This window comes from Cyprinodon tularosa, unplaced genomic scaffold (assembly GCF_016077235.1).
Source record: "Cyprinodon tularosa strain WSP-4 unplaced genomic scaffold, ASM1607723v1 ctg152, whole genome shotgun sequence".
NCBI lineage: Eukaryota > Metazoa > Chordata > Actinopteri > Cyprinodontiformes > Cyprinodontidae > Cyprinodon > Cyprinodon tularosa.
Window position 1 is genome coordinate 1,335,121 of NW_024038354.1, and position 17,868 is coordinate 1,352,988.

Consider the following 17,868-nt stretch of genomic DNA (forward strand, 5'->3'; position numbering starts at 1 on the left):
TTTCTTTTTTTTATTTGTAGCAATATTTAACTTTGCTATAATCTATACATTAAAAAAGCCTCTGTGCAAAATGGAGTGAAAACATTGAACAGCTCCCTGAGAGTTTTTTCTTAGTACTTTAATCCTCCCATCTTTTCAGTGGCTGTAGTGAGCCTGCTTTTTGCTGTAGATCTTCTCAAATCTGGGTTGCAGTGTCACAACTGTCCATTATGCTCAGTCAAGCAAGCGCTGTTTTTTTTTTTCTTCATTCATCCATACCGCTTCCCGCGCCCCCCCTGCAATGGCATTGCGCCCCCCTTAGGGGGCGCGCCCCACACTTTGGGAACCACTGATTTAATGAGAGGCAGGGTAGGCCCTGTTAATGTGGACAGTCTATCATTCTTCTGTGGATTGTTCATTTTTTAGCTAATTAAAAATGATTGGAAAAAAGGAGAGGAAAAAAAGCTCAGCAGCATAAGATATCCCTGCCTAATTGGTATTTGTGAGACAATAAGTCAGTGTCACTTCTTATCCTCCAGATAAGATGGCTTTTAGGGCGAACGGTTCAAGGTGTACTGAGAAACTGTACCTGTACCTGTGCAGTACCATGTTTGCACCACATGGTGGCAGTAGAACTGTAAAAATGTACTGAAGACAAACTGCAGGAACCCAGGTCAACCCAGGAAACACTGCTGGCTGTGTGCTCTGATGTGATGCTGGGAGCCTTTCAGCAACATGAAGCTTTTCTGTGACATCCTGTGAACGGATAAATAATATACATATAATAAGGATCATTACTTTCCAAATGTAATAAATATAAATAACTTGCTTAATATCTACCTTTTAAATAAGATTCCAACCTTTTTGTGAGGTGAACATTAAAACCAGGCAGATGTGCTGATATTTTGCCTCTAAGGGGCAGAGATCCTCAGTTTCTCTGTGCGTTGAGAAGAACGTCAGTCCGGTGAGGTGAAGACTTCCTGTGTCAGTGGGAACACATAAGGATGGCTCTTGACAAAAATATTGTAAATGACATTAAACTTAATAAAAGAAGTACATGTATTCCCTTCATTCCCATTGTTACTGCTGAAGCAGCTTGAAAAATGTCTCTTAAAATGTCATTTAGTGCTTCCCATGTGTTTTTTTCACAGAATTTCTAAATCCACAAACCATGTCAGGAAACTAGAAGAAATGGACAGCCTATCGCAGGCATGTCCAAAGCTATCCAGCAGGTTTTAAACGTTTAGCTGCTTCAGATCAGCTGATTCTGATGATTGCAGTTCAGCAACAACCTGTTAATCCAAAGCTGCAGGACATGTCATGTCTGGGCCCTAACAGGAAGCATTATGACATTCTGTTTTATCTTTTGATTTTAAAAATTTAAAGGATGGATTGAGTTCAGTGGTTTAACCTCAGAGCTGACAGTCGATGGACAGTTCAAAACAGGGACCAACAGGGGATAACAGGGACCAACAGGGGCCCAACAGGGGATAACAGGGGCTGAACATGGACCAACAGGGGCCAACAGGGACCAACAGGGGCCCAACAGGGGATACCAGGGGCTGAACATGGACCAACAGGGGCCAACAGGGACCAACAGGGGCCCAACATGGACCAACAGGGGCCAACAGGGGCCCAACATGGATCAACAGGGGCCAACAGGGGCCCAACATGGACCAACAGGGGCCAACAGAGGACAACAGGGGACAACATGGACCAACAGGGGCCAACAGGGGCCCAACACGGACCAACAGGGGCCAACAGGGACCAACAGGGGATAACAGGGGCTTAACATGGACCAACAGGGGCCAACATGGACCAACAGGGGCCCAACATGGACCAACAGGGGCCCACCAGGGGACAATGGGGGCTGAACATGGACCAACAGGGGACAACAGGGGCTGAACATGGACTTACAGGGGCCAACAGGGGACAACAGGGGCCCAACATGGACCAACAGGGGCCCAACATGGACCAACAGGGGCCAACAGGGACCAACAGGGGCCCAACATGGACCAACAGGGGCCAACAGGGGACAACAGGGGCCCAACATGGACCAACAGGGGCCAACAGGGACCAACAGGGGCCCAACATGAACCAACAGGGGCCCAACAGGGGCCCACCAGGGGACAATGGGGGCTGAACATGGACCAACAGGGGCCAACAGGGACCAAAAGGGGACAACAGGGGCTGAACATGGACTTACAGGGGCCAACAGGGGACAACAGGGGCCCAACATGGACCAACAGGGGACAATGGGGGCTGAACATAACCTGACAACAGCCAGATGCATGTCTCACTCCGCCCAGCTCCACTCACATACATCTGGGAACCTCGCTCATTGAAAGTGATTTCCCCAACCGAATTTATGGTCTGTCCAATCAGGACGCAGGGCGGGTGTGTCCTGGAGGGGAGAAGCGACCGTGAGATTCCAACAACAATGGCGGCTCGCATTGAGGAAGCAAGCGTTAGCATTGATGCTGCTAGTTCTTCTGTGTTGTCCAATCTATCTGATATTGTTTCATTAAAAGAACATCAGAGAACGGCTTTGAAGACTTTTGTTGGTGGAAATGATGTTTTCGCCCTTCTCCCGACCGGATTTGGCAAGAGCTTGATCTACCAAATGGCTCCTCCTCTCACAGCGTCACGGGTCAGCTTCAGTGTGAGTGGTTGAAATAGCACGTCAATAAAGATGACAGACAAGTGGCTTATCCAATCATGTGCAAGGAGTTTTGATAAGGCCCAGCCTTCAGTAAAGGCAATTCCTATGGCGGTGTCCCAGATGTATGTGAGTGGAGCTAGGCGGAGCGAGACATGCATCTGGCTGTTGTCAGGTTAGGCTGAACATGGACCAACAGGGGCCAACAGGGACCAACAGGGGACAACAGGGGCTGAACATGGACCAACAGGGGACAACAGGGACCAACAGGGGACAACAGGGGCTGAACATGGACCAACAGGGTCCAACAGGGGACAAAAGGGGCTGAACATGGACCAACAGGGGACAACAGGGGCTTAACATGGACCAACAGGGGACAACAGGAGACAACAGGGGCCCAACATGGACCAACAGGGGCCAAAAGGGGCCCAACATGGACCAACAGGGGCCCAACATGGACCAACAGGGGCCAAAAGGGGCCCAACATGGACCAACAGGGGCCCAACAAGGGTCAATTATACTTTAAGCTTCACTATATGGCCCATCTTCCGATTTAATGCATAGTTTAAAAAAAAATTCCGAAGTTGAGAGGACCACGGCAACCAGTGGACCTCCAAGGCTAATGGCAGCCAAGGCTAACGTTAACGTTATCTGACTGTGTTCATTATTATTCCTTCACTAAATGAAAAAAGTCATTCAATTTAATATTATCTAGAGACTATTAATAACAGGAGGTGAAATGCAGCTCCAGACTAGCTTTGAATGTTGTGATGTCATCAGTACGCTTCTGTCTCCTCAGAGTCCAGACTTTCCTGGGTTCTTCCCAAGAACAGACTTGGCGAGAACGCGAGTCCGTACTCGAGTTCTTATCAACTGAAAAAACTGCCAGGGACTTCAGACTCTCCTCTCCTCCTGTAGATTTGACCGATGCAGCAAAATGCTAACCAACCAATGGGCAGACATTTATTTTTTTATTTTATTTTTTGGGTGCAATTAATTGTATGGTTATTAATTTATTGAGCATGTATTTGTTTTTGTATTTATTTTTAAATATGGTAGAGCTGGTCCTCCATAGAAGCATCCTTCTGCTTAAAGCAGCAGGTTAGGGGAGCAGGCCGACCTCCCCAAGATGGCGCCCGTAATTCCAGTGCCGCGACAGTCTGTGCGGGGTCTACAATTATATTATGTCTAATTGGAATTCAAGCCGCTGCTTCTGATCTCTCCTTCTTTTGGTTGGTCCCATACTGCAGAAGCGTAGGGGAGAAATGATGTGAAAAAGCAGGTTTTAATCCATCCATCCATTCTCTGGCATGCTTAATCCTAAGTGGGGTGGCTAGGGGTGCTGGTGCCCATCTCCAGCTGTCTACGGTCGAGAGACGGGGTCCACCTTGGACAGGTCGCCAGTCCATCGCAGCAGGTTTTAACCTGACTCTGTTAAAGGTGGCAGAACAAGATTCAAAAGATGCTCAATTCAATTCAACTCCATCTTGTGTTATGCAACTAGTTGCAAAAATTGTATTTCCTTTTTTCTTTTTTTTTAACAAATTCAATTCAATTCAATTCAATTCAGTTTATTTATATAGCGCCAAATTCACAACACATGTCATCTCAAGGCACTTTACAGTTCAACCAGATCATACAGTCAAATCGATACAAAGTTTTCTATCTAAGGAAAACCAGTTGATTGCATTGACTCATTGACTCAAATACAATCCCCCACACTAAGCATGCTTGTAGCGACAGTGGAGAGGAAAAACTCCTTTTTAACAGGAAGAAACCTCCAGCAGAACCAGGCTCAGTGTGAGCGGCCATCTGCCGAGGCCGACTGGGGTTCAAGGAGACAGAAGCAGAGATACAAAAAGCAGCTGTAAAAGGCGGCCCCGTCCAGGAAACACACAGCCAGGCAGACAAGCTCCATGGCAGCTCCCATGCCAGAGGACGAAGAGAGCACATCCACTCAGTCACGGTCAGAGAAACAGGACCACACTGGAAAACAGGCCGATCTCCAACATCTATAAACAAGGGTGTTGATAGAAGCAGCACAGCTGATGTTTTTTTCCAGGATGACGTCACAGCCAAACAGGAACAGACGAGGCAAAGCTACTCTGAGAAAAAGCAGAGAGAGCAGAACGTTAGATTGAACTAACAGATTCTGCAGAATAGGAGAACAGAGAGAGAATGAAGCAGAATGATGAAATGGGGGTCCCTATGTCCTCCAAAAGTCTAAGCCTATAGCAGCATAACTATAGAGATAGCTCAGGATAACCTGAGCCACCCTAACTATAAGGTTTATCAAAAAGGAAAGTTTTAAGCCTAGCCTTAAAAGTAGACAGGGTGTCTGCCTCACGGACTAAAACTGGTAGTTGGTTCCACAGGAGAGGAGCCTGATAACTAAAAGATCTGCCTCCCATTCTACTTTTAGAAATTCTAGGAACCACTAGTAAACCTGCAGATTGAGAGCGAAGTGCTCTGTTAGGAACATAAGGAACAATCAGATCTCTGATATCAGATGGAGCTTGGCCAATTAAGGCTTTATATGTGAGAAGGAGGATTTTAAATTCTATTCTTGATTTAACAGGAAGCCAATGAAGAGAAGCCAGGATAGGAGAGATATGATCTCTCTTTTTAATTTTCATTAGAACTCTGGCTGCAGCATTTATGATCAGCTGAAGGCTTTTAAATACAGTTTTGGGGAAATTTCCTGTTTGTAAAGGGTTACAATAATCCAGCCTTGAAGTAAAAAATTGCAGGGGACTAGTTTCTCAGCATAAACCCTGGGAAAGAGATTTCTCATTTTTGCAATGTTCCTCAAGAAAAAAGGAAATTCTAGAAAACCCCTTTGATATGGGGTTTAAATTTACAGGCCTGATCAAAAATAACACCAAAATATTTTACTTTTTTATCTGAAATCCCGTTTAATCCCATCCAAATGAAGTTTATGGGCCCAATTTAGCCCCTTTTTCAGAACTCTGGGGCCAAAGAAATATAACTTTTTGTTTTTTTCTTTCATCAAAAGCAGAAAGTTTTAAAAGTCAAACCAGGTTTTTTTTGTCCCTTTAAGACATGCCCGTAACTATGGGAATGGGTTAGCTTCATCGGAAAATTTTTGACAAAATATACTGATATCATCAGCATTAAAAATGGAAATTAATCCCATGCTTTTTAATAAATTTTTACCAATTGGGGGCCTGTAAAAAGTAAGAAATTTTTTCCAAACACGATCCCTGTGGTACTTCCGGCAGCTAAACCCTTTTAGCGTGTTTGGGGGAAAATTTTTCAAATTTTCATGAACAAAAAAGGTTCGATCAGAAAAGATAAGATTTTAAACCAGGGCTAGGGGCTGTTCCTTTAATTCCAACAAAAAATTCAATCTTTCTAAAAGGGGAAAAATTTTTTTTGGTCAACTGGGATCAAATTTCAGCACAAAAAATTTCCCAAAAGGAACGAGCACAGAATACAAGTCCAAATTAAACTGAGGCCATGAGAAAAATCATTAGTGACTTTTTACCAAAAAAGGTTTTTTCAGTTGGGTATGAAAGAGCTCTAAAGCCAAAACTGAAAAATTCCCTTTAAAAAGTTTCATTAGGGGGTAAATGAATTTCCCCCCAAACTTGGGTTTTTCAAAATATTTCTAAGGGAAATTTTGGGTCAAGTCATCTGTATCTTCATCCCGGGGGGGGGAAAAAAAGACGGTTTCTTAAGCAGAGGTTTTAAATTTCAGCAACCTTAAAACTTAGGGGACATATCAGAGAAATTAACACCCTCTAAAATGGAGGAGGAGTCAAAGGGAATACCTCCCAAATTTTAATTTAACCTGGTTGGAAATGGATTAAACCCTACAATTTTAAAAGGGTTAGATGAAGACAATAATTTTTCTAATTCCAAAAAAGTTCAACTGGATCAAAAACAGCTAAAAACCCGGGTTTGGGGGTTTCCCTAAATACCTTAGGTACATCGCGGATAAGGAGGCTAAAAGATCTTATTTTTAAAAAAGATTTAAACTTTTTTATTTAAAAAATTCCCCTAAAATTTAAATTTCTGCAAATCAGGGGTAATGGACGGTTTTAACAGAGCTATGGCTCTGGGGTTTAGGGTTTTTTGGGAACTGTATTAAAAAAAAAAATCTAGGGGTTATTTTTATTTTCCTCTATTTAAAGAGGAAATAAACCGCTCTTTGCTTTACAAAGGGTCCTTTTTATTAACCCGCATAAACCCTTTTTTCCCGACTAGGAAGGGGCTCTTGCGGGGCCCGTTTGGGGCGATAAATTTTTTCTCCGTTTTCCCCCACATTTTGCTTCCCCAAAAGACGCCCCTTTTTCCCCGGGGCCCTTTAAACCAAGGGGGCAAGCTTTCGTAAATTTTTTAAGGGGGGTTTTTTCCCCTTTTTAAAGGAAAAAGGCTTCGTTTGTCTAAAGGGGAAAATTTCCCGAGACTGCAGAACCCCTTTTCCGGGTTTTTCAATTTAAACCCTTGGGGAAGGGGGGGGGTAAGCATGGTTTTTGGACGCCAGCGGGAGCTTCAGGGGGACACGGAAGGGGAGAGGAAAAGGGGGAAAGGGAGATTCTTTAAAAATTTTAAAAGGAACTGGGACTTTTCTGATTTAAAAATCACTAAAATTGAACCTTTTTTTGGGGGGGGAAACCTATTAAAATAATCCCCGAAGGTTTTAAAAAGTGGTCAAGAGGGGCAGGGTTGTTAAAGGGAAAAACGTTATTTCTTTTTCCCTTTTTTTGCCCTATGTCAGCACAAGAACCCAAAAAAAGAAGAGAGATGCGTTGGGAAACCCCTCACAAACTCTCAAAACCAAAAATGGGCTAAGATAGCTTTTAAAGGGGTCCTTTTAAACTATCGGCCCTTTAATTTTCCGCATGGATGTTAAAATCACCCAATAAAGATGAACCCCCTCAGTATTTAATACCAAAAAACAAAAGGAGCTCTGGGAAAACTCATTTTAAAAATTCCAAGGGGTAAGGACCCTGGTACGATACAAAATTTTAAAAAAAAGAAGATTTTCTTGCCTAGAAATTTTGGATCGGGAAATTAAAAGGGGGAAATTTTTCAAAAAAGGGGTTGTAGGTTTTAATTGTTTTGGGAGTAAACATAAGGGCCCGACTGGAAGAGGGTTTTACTTTCCCCCTCCCCCGCCCAGAAATTCGGGGATGTTTAAAAAATTTTAAAAAGCTTTAAGGAGTTTTCCTCATTTAGCCTCACATAAAACCCCCTTGTTTCGGGCCAGGGTTTTTGTAAGGCAAAACAAGTCAATGTGATTTTTCACAAAAACAAGTCCCTTAACTAGGGGAGACTTTTAGAGGGAAAGGGGATCTTTTTTTAAAAAAGGGCCGCATTTTAAATTTTAAATTTTTCCCCCAAATTGGGGGTAAATTTTGATTTTAATTAGATTTTCATGATTTTTCCCCCCCCTTTTGGGAAATTTTTTCTAAAATTTTTTAGAATTTTTTGGGCCCCTGGGCCCGACACTGTCTGGATGGGGGGTAAAGGGTGGGTAAACAGTAGAGAAGCTGCAGAGATGTGTTGTTAAACTACAACTCTGGTTTTTTTAGTTCCTTTTCAAACCCTGGGTTGGGCAGGGTTTTGGGGGAAAATAATAAATGTGGCCAGATCCTTTGAAAGAAAAGCTGCCCCCCATCCCAAAGGGGATGGGATGCCGTCTCTCCCAATCGACCTTTGGTTTTCCCCCCCAAAAAGGATTGGGGGCCCAAATTATTAAAAGTAGCCCAAAAGTTTTTTTTCAGGACAGACCTTTGAAAAAGGGGGGTTTGAATGCGTTGCAGCTTTTAAAAATGTATTTTACTGGTTAGATCAGGGAGGGGGCCAGAGAAAATTCAAATCCGAACATTTTTTTGGCAAAAATTTTACACACCGGGAAACAACACTAATTTTTATTTTGGGCCTTTCCCGATCGGCGAACCCGGGTTTTCCTTTTCCCCCAGCGTTGGGAAAAACAAACTTTCTGTATTTTAACCTTTAAACCTTAGCCAGGGGAGTTTCCCGGTTTTGGATTTGGGTGTTTGCCCCGTTCTGGCCCCCCGGCAAACATTTTTTACTAAGGTTCCCTGGTTTTCCCCTAATGCCGTTTTCGATATGGAGGTTTCAAATTTACCCAGAGGGGGGCTTCTTTTGGGGGGGTGGGGTCACTTAGTGGGGAAAACCGGTTTTGAACCCTGAAAAGGGTTTGGTGGGTGACCCGTTTGGGGAGAATCCACGACTTTTCGCTTTTTTGCGTTTCATTACCCCTTTGCCTGGCCCGCTGTACTGTCCTCCCAAAAATGACAGCTAGTGGGGGGGCCTACTTTAAATTTCCCGGATGTTTAAACAAACCTGAAGCCCGGATTCTAAAATCTGACAAACCCTCGCCTCCAAACTACCCAAAAAAATTTTACAAATTATTAAAATTTCCCTTTTTTACTAAAAAGGGGGCGGGGGGAATAAACTGAAACATCTGACACAGGGAGCGGGGAGAGGAAAAGGGAAAAAGGGGGAGTTGGAAAAAGGGGTCAAAAGGGGGGGAGAGAAAAACAGGGCCCTAGAATGCTAAGCTTTTGGGGGGGGGGGTTTGGGGGGTTGTACTCCCCTTTTCTATCAGTAAATTTCCGGTGGGGGAATGAAATTTTTGCCAGTAGAAAAGGGGCCCGCAAAAGGGTGTTTTTTTTTAAAAAAGTCATTTTGGGGTTACTTTGATACAGGGGTTTTTACAGAGAAAAATAACTTTAATTGTGGGTTTTGGGTTTTCCTTTTGAAAGGCTGCACACTCAGTTTAAACCCCAAAAAGGGGGAAGGGCCCATCCAAAAACAGGAAGATAAATTTTTTCATTTATCAAAAAAAAAATTCTGATTTTAAAAGGTTTTGGGTTTTGACAAAAAAGAAAAATTTTGATTTTTTTGGGTTTAAATATAATGATAGAGATTGTTTCATTCCTTCATTAAACAAAGCCTGGTAAAAACTATTTAAATTTGAAATGTGTTTTATTCTGTTAATTAAGAGCTGATCATTAGATGGAAGTTTTCTTTAAAGGATTAATTTACCCGGAATAAAAACCCAAAATTTACTTTCTTCTTGGGGATTGCTGGTGTTCCCCATCCAATTGTTGCACAACTGAAATCTTTAATCCACCCCAAAAAAATTGTGTTTATTCCTTTCCAGGGATAAATTTCCCTGCTGTTTAAAAACACTTTTATAGAAGTTAGAGGATCAACTTCAGCTTTTTACTCCAGTAAAAGTGTAAAAGTACAATTTTTAAAACTACTCAAAGTATAAAAGTAAAAGTAATGCAGTAAAAACTGTTAAGGGCAGAAGCTTTACTGCACTACCCTATTAAAGGAACATTTTTATACAATAACTTCCTTAGACTTAATTTTCTTTGTTTTATAATTAATGGTAACAGTGTCACATTTAACTTTGCATCATCTTGAGAAACTCTTTATTTCGGTATGTGGTGAGCAACCAGTTGGGCCAGCACCGAGTCAAACCACATTAAGAAATTAATTGTCTGGATGAAACCAATTAACTTGATGGTTTGTATATTTTTAAAATAACAACAGGCCATAATGAGCTTAAATTAAGCTACACTAACAAGTCTATTTTTAAAATGTAAGGGGTAGAAAGTAAAAAGTTGTCTAAAAAAATAATAAAACCAGAAAAGTATAGATAGACATTTCTACTAAAGTAATAAAGTATTAGTAGTTTGTTACTTGACGCCTCTGACCTATGACCTATGCTATTCTAATGAGCCATAAAGTTGTTTTTTTAAATCTGTAATGATGTGCTTCAGTCTGCATAAAACATGTTTTTGGCAGCATTACATCAGGTTGTTAAATGGCTTGGGGGTATGATTTCACACCTCAGTCTCAGAACAGTTTGAACATCAGATCCTGCAGATTAGCCTGCGGTGTCCCAGCATGCATTGGGGTGTGAGAGGGACCCGCATGTAGTGGAAAATAAACAGGACTACCAGGAGAAGCTTCAGCAGGTCACAGCTTGCTAGACTGTAAAAAGCTCCTTCAGATGGTATTGAATTTCTAAGTTAGCTGATTAGGTTGTAACAATAATCATTAATAATGTTAATAATGCTTCAGTTCTGAGAAAATGAACCATATTGTTCTGATGACACATCGAACAGAAACACTTCAGGGAATTGAAATAAAATGGACTGAAGTTATTATTCTCTTTCATTGTGTTCGGCTTCCAGAAAATAAAATAGCAAATTCATAAAAGTTAGGAATTGATTGAGAAACTTACTGTCCTGGAGCCAAATGAAGCATTTGAATTATTGTAATAAAGCTAATAGTGGGTCAGACTTCACAGCAACTCCTGTTGAGTAAAATGTAAAACTTTTATCCTAGTTTTTACTCTCATTATCTCGGCGCTGTTGGCTGGCTTGATTGCTCATTTCATCCACCTGTCTAGCTCTGCCCTCAGCCATCAGTGCCAGATTCTTCCGGAGCCTTTGGTGTAGAGAGATTTCGAGCATTACTATAGTGTTCTGATCCTGTCCTGTTTCTGTATTCCAACTTTTGAGCCTTCCTGCCCCTGTCTGATCTGATGCCTGGCCTGAACTGAGGCAAACATTCAAAAAACAAAGTACACAATACATGGAACCAAAAAACAAAACATGGGAAAACTCACGTTTTGCTGGTTCCTCAGAAAAAGATGAGGAACCAGGAACCATTAGGAACAGGACTAATGAGCTGATTGGGAGCAGGTGTGAACAGATGATTCTAGAAGGGAGCTAGGGAAAAGGAGACCGACACAAGAGGGCAACAGAGGGCTATCTAAGAACTCAAACACATCCAGAAACCACCACAAAATAGGACACAAAATAGTTAAATTAATAAAACTAGAAAAAAAGGAAAACATGGATCAAAGTGAAACTGAACACTCAGAAGAAAACTTAAACAGAACAAAACCGTGACACTTCTTGGCTTCTGCAACTCTGTGGCAGCATCCACTGTGCCTTGTCAGCCAACCGGCTGAAATCATCCTAGTTCTCAGGGCACAGGACTGAACCTTCAAACCAGGTTAGCCCGAATTCTGAGCCTTGACATTTTACACTCCTGATTCACCCACACTCTGCCACGGTGCTTTAATTCCTGCAGTTGATCCACATTAAAGCAACATCACAGAGTCCAAAGTCCTGATCTCTAGGACGCTCCTGCTTTGTTAGTGGAAAAACATTATGGACAACAGTGAGCATCCTTCTTAGAAGTTTTTTTTATACAACAGTCAGAGGCTTCTCCAGATCCAGTGCAAGACAGACCTCTACAGGAGATCCTTCAGCATCAACATCCAAAGATAAAGTATTTTTGAATTGAATGAACACTGTGCTTTCAAGATACAACACTAACACTGTTGTTGTGTCTGAGGTTGTCAGCAAAAAGCTTTACATACCATCTGTGTCATGATTTTCTTAAGAGATCTGACCCACATGTTGTAAACCACTCAGAGAACCAGGGTAAAGGTTTTAACAGGTTTATTGATAAGGTCAGCGGGGTTTGGATTCAGGAAACTCAGTGTGCTGGTGAACCGGAACTGGAAGAGGGAAGGAGAGTATCAGCGGTTAGTTCAGGATCCGTGGGAACTTTGAGCGATGGCTGGCGAGACAGAGAAAACGGGACTCACGTTAGTGGAGAAGACTTTCTTCCCAGAATCCAGTACGTGTAGGTTTATCTAGAGGTAGAGACCTGAGGAGCTATTGAGCAGACTGTCACTAGGAAATCCAGGAGGACTTGAACGGAACTTGTGGAGGTTAATCCCCTGCTCAGTGTGAGACTCAAACAATCCTTCCAGGGGAAGAAGGCCAAACATCCAGCTTGCAGGAAGGCTTCCCAAAACTGGCAAACACTCTGGCATTGAGGTAGTGACAGTCCATCGCTCAAATAGTCCTCCGTAATGAGCCAACCAGCCGCAGGTGTGTGGAAGGACCAACGAGAACAGGGCGCCACCTGGTGGTGGAGGGAGAGAACAACGCAAAAAAACATAACCCACACAAACTTGATTCCTAACAATCTGCTTGTATTTAAATTGCTCCTCACGCTTTCTGTAGCATTTATACCTTTTTTTGTTTTGTTTTAGATTTTGATTCAAATTGACAGGGTTTGATGTGAACAAAGGAGCAGAATAATGAGAAGCTGGATTGAACTGAGGTATCTTATCTTTAATGGTGTCATGGCTTGCCTGCATTTCTTTAAAGGCCAACCGTGAAACGTTTGGCCACTAGGGGCGCCAGGTCTGTTACTTTCACATCTAGCGGCCACAATGGCAGCAACACTGTCTCACTGTTTTATGAATTTCTATTTTATGAATTTCTATATAATAGAAATTCATAAAACAGTATGCAGTATGCATTCTCAGTATGCAGTCAATTCCTCCAGAGTCCTCTCAATCATCTATTTAGTTGATTCAGGTGTGTCTAACCAAAGGCACATTTAAAAGTTGCAGGAAACCGGCCCTCAGGAACTGGAATTGCCCACCCCTGCTGTAGACCGTAAAAAAAGAAGTTGCACTAAATGTTTACAAGTGAGTAATAACTACTAATAGAAGTAGAGGATGCAGTGGGATGTGCTATGCAGTCACACCCTGGCAATGTCCTGAGATCTGCTACTACCTGTAGCCACATGCCTTGTCTGCAGCTATATTTTACCCCTAACACAGCTTCTCTGGTATGTAACCAGTTAATTGCACATGAACTCGTCTAAATGTGTGCATACCTTATTCATGACCCAGGTGGGACAGCTCAAAGGTAAACCAGTACTCCTTTGATAACTCAGGAATGAGGAAATGTTTGCACTGTCACAGAGAGAAAAAGACAGTTGAAAAATTTAGGTATAAATCACATTCCTTTCAAAGGAGAGAATCCAAATCCGCTTTCCTTATTTCTCACAGCAAAGCTTTCCTCATCCATCACTGCTCCTCTGGTTCAGATGAACTGGATGAATTTCCAAGAGGGGATCAGTCAAGGTGACAAGTGTTTACTTTCACACAAAACATAAGGATATTTACTAAAGGCTGTGGCTTGGCTTTGTTGGTGAGTTCTTTTTGTTGTTAAACATTTTCTATACAACCTACAGCAAAGAAACTGACTTTGAAAAATTGGTGAGAGAAGTTTAACCATCTGCAGATGGTTAACGAGACTATGGTGGAGCGGTCACTGGAACAGATCCACTGGCCTGTGTGCAGGTTGGACTGTGGGAGTGGGTTTGCATGGTCTGACTGGCAGCTTCAGCTCATCAAGAACCACCTGGAAGAGCATGAAGAGGAAGGTTCCTGTTCAATGAATTTAATCAATGGACCCCTTTTTCACCATTCTGCTTCATTCTATCTCTATTCTCCCACTCTGCAGAATCTGTTAGTTCAATCTCTAACGTTCTGCTCTCTCTGCTTTTTCTCATAGTAGCTTCATCTGGTCTGTTCCTGTTTGGCTGTGACTCCATCCTGATGAGAAATATCAGCTGTGCTGCTGCCATCAACACCTTTGTTTCTAGATGTTGGAGCTTGGCCTGTTTTCCAGTGTAGTCCTGTTTCTCTGACTGTGACTTACTGGATGTGCTCTCTTCATCCTCTGACATGGGAGCTGGCTCAGAGCTCGTCTGCCTGGCTGTGTGTTTCCTGGACGGGGCCGCCTGTGGAGCTGGTTGACAGTTGCCTTTTGTCTCTATGCTTTTTTTTCTATGTCTGCTTCTGTCTCCTTGAACCCCAGTGGGCCTCAGCAGATGGCCGCTCACACTGAGCCTGGTTCTGCTGGAGGTTTCTTCCTGTTCAAAGGGAGTTTTTCCTCTCCACTGTCGCTACAAGCATGCTTAGTGTGAGGGATTGCTGAAGAGTCAATGAGTCGATGCAATCAGCTGGTTTTCCTTAGATAGAAAACTTTGAATCAATATGACTGGATGATCTGGTGAACTGGAAAGTGACCTGAGATGACGTGATGATAATGATGTGAATTGGAGCTATAGACATAAACTGAATAGAATTGAATGTTTGCTACTCTTCACTTTGTTGCTCACGTAACGCCGCCTTCCTGCATGGTGGTTTATTATAGATAGAATGTGTCTCTTTGTTAGTTTGAGTGTTTTGTTAGTTTGAGATTTGTGATAATCACATTGACTTATGTTGCCTTACAGAAACCTGGCTGCAGCAAGAGGATTATGTGAGCATAAATGAGGCAACTCCTTCAAGCTATTTAAATTTTCACATCCCCAGAACTTCTGGGCGAGGAGGAGGAGTAGCAACAATCTTTCATTCTGAATTACTGATTACTTCAAAGGCAGTTAATACTTACAACTCTTTTGAAAAATTAACCCTTAATTTCCCTCATCCAAATTTCAAAGCAAGAAAACCTCTTCTCTTTGTAACTTTGCGTCGTCCACCAGCTCCCTAATCTGAATTTTTAGATGAGTTTTCAGAGTTCCTTTCTGATTTGGTAGTAAATACTGACAGGGTCATCATAGTGGGAGATTTTAAAGGAAAAAATCAGGTGATATTCAGAATTCAAACTTCTGAAAGTACTTTAAATAAGTAATTTTCATTTAGATAATGATCCATTGATTATTCCTTGCTGAACGGACTTTTCCTTTAACATCTAAGCTGACATTGAAGGTGACGGCTTAAGTGCAGCCTTTAATGCTATAGAAATGATTGGCTTTGGCTGCCAAAGGTCCAAGTCTTAAATGAACCGGACACAACATGTTAGTCAGCATCACTACTTCAAAGCAGGGCTTTAGTGGTTTGTGGCTTTTTCTGCCTTTTTTCATCCCCCAGGCGACCATATGGCAGAACAACACAAAGCTTTAACTCAACCTCCTGTCAATACTCATAGTGTTCACCTCCTGCTTTGAAAGGTGAACAGCAGGACAATCGTGCACGCACGCAAGAACACATGCACAAGCAAGCTCACACATATGACTGCAGACCATGCACCCCCCTTTCTTTATGGCTCCCTCCTCTTTCCTCCCATCCTTTCGTTTTCAGATGGAGCCCTTTCACCAGCAGGCAGCAGCTGCAGGGCTGTTTCTCAGAGGGAGGCGGGTCGACAGCAGGAGAAGTCTTTCAGAGATGCACAGCTGATCTCCCAACACTCGGGGCAAAACATTTATTATGTCACAATGTTAAGCCAGTGCATTTTTGGACCCATCATTATTAGGAAAAAGAAGCATTAAATAGAATAGGAAAGGAGATTGACCATATCAATGTGGTTTTTGCACTCTTTTTTTCTCCCCCAATGTTTACTCTTGATCACTGCTGCATTTTAAGAAATGGAAATGTCATTAGGGTTGTATAAAACGAAATTTTGCTTGGTATACACTTTGTGTATACAAAACAACAATAAAAGTTGTCTAAGTCTAAGTCCAGACTCTAAGCAGGAGTCGCGACAGAGGAGCAGAGCCTCTATGAAGGAGATGTGTCTTGATTTCTGGGTTTGTCTTTGAAAGGTTAATTTCCAGTGTTAGCCCAGCATGTTAGCATCTATTTAATTCAATTACCAAACTAGAATTGTACAGTATAACTAGAGTGATGCAGTGATATTAGTTTTGTTGTCATCAAACCATTAATAACCTGGAGAGAACTATTAACCTTAGTGAAATCTGATAGATGCTAAAATGCATAAAATGATGAAACCCACCACTGCTCGTTATCTACACAGCAAAGTCGGCTGTGATATCGAACAATTGTAGAGAAGAGGCCCTTGATCTGGCTTAGTGGTGATCAAATAATTACCTTATCCTGAACACTAGCAAGACCATGGAGGTCATAGTGAATTACAGTGGGGACAGGAATACTGAGCACAGTCTCCTCTACATAAAGGGGGTGGCGGCTGAACATATGGACAGAAGGTTCACACTAACTTCTCTTACTGTTAGAAGGTTTAAAAGAAACCAAGCTGCTCAACAGACATTTAAAAGAGCAAGCTTGGTCTGAAAGCTCATTTATGGTGCATGAAAACATTAAAGGCCACTATGAGTGAAGCCGATTAGAGAGACAAAATGGGGCAGAGATGCAGAGACATTTAAAAACATAAATAAGGGATTTAAAAGTGTGTCTGGAATTGAACTGAAAGGTAGAGGAAGAATGTTAAAACTGAATTATGCTCTGTTTCTTCCAGTGGCAGCACCTAGAAGTTATTGCATTGTCTAACAATGTTCTACTATAATAAAACTTGAATCCCTCAGGAAATTCAACTCAAAGATTTAAAACATTTTTTAAAAGAGAAAGGTTTATGAGGAGATGCAGTATTTTCTACAATCACATCCAAATGGCAGCGCGTAGTTAAGGGTATGAATATAAACATGGGTCAGTGTACTAACATTTTGAGCAATGCCAGTTGAGTCTAAAATAGCCTATAAAGAGGCACTCCCTTTTAGTGACTCCTAACATTAATGTTAAAATTATCCGATATATTTACCTTATCAGCATTTAACAAAAATCAAACAAGAATTCTTAGAACTGGTGAAAATTGAGAGAAAGAGCCCAGTGGATGAGACAAATCAACAAACAGGAGTATTCTTAGTACTTTGCAATTTTGATCAAATACTCAAAAGAAATATAGCGCTTAGTTGTTCTGAAATTGATTAATAATTTGGGCTGAAATGTGGTTGCAAATCTTACTTCTTGCCCAGTTGATGTTGTCAGCCAGGTTTCTGTAGGACATAATAAATCAACGTAATTATTGCAATCAATCAAAGTATTTGAATATAGAGCTTCAGTGTTCAATAAAACCACATTTGATTTTTTTCTCTGTTCAGAGGAAGTTATGAAAATATTTAATTCTAGTCTTTCTTGTCTTTCAAGTAAAGTCTGGAGATTACGGTATTAAAGTGACTGTCGTTTAATACAAATGCAAAGCATATTTTTTCTTTGTGAACAGATGGAATTATCATTAATGATATTCTTTCACTTTAAACCTAAAGTATATTCTACCTTGACTCTGTGTGTAATTCAAAATCCCAATATAATACTTAATAGTTTGTTATAATATTATTTCAAGGTGTCTGAATACTTTCCTACTGTCAGTATGATCGGTGAAGTCAAAGTCAAACAGAGGAGGCTGATTAATGTCGGTGCTGTCTGGTCATGCCCAAGTGAGCGCAGGCTAGAAGCTTGCTTTTGTTTTTGCTGTCAAACACTGGAAACGTAGTGAGGTCAGGGAGGGGAATGGTATTTCAGCTCCAGGAGTTTTTCAATTCCCTGGAAACAAATCTGTCTTTCATTTCCAGCACAA

General features: G+C 41.7%; 1 long non-coding RNA gene across 1 annotated transcript; it reads right to left on the reverse strand.

The window, feature by feature from the left end:
• Positions 1-12,282: 12,282 nt before the first annotated feature.
• On the reverse strand, positions 12,283-13,896 carry LOC119779828. The gene is made up of 3 exons (XR_005280300.1): positions 13,737-13,896; positions 13,364-13,581; positions 12,283-12,598 (listed from the first exon to the last, which is right to left on the reverse strand). It is a non-coding gene; the product is annotated as an uncharacterized LOC119779828 (long non-coding RNA).
• Positions 13,897-17,868: the final 3,972 nt, after the last annotated feature.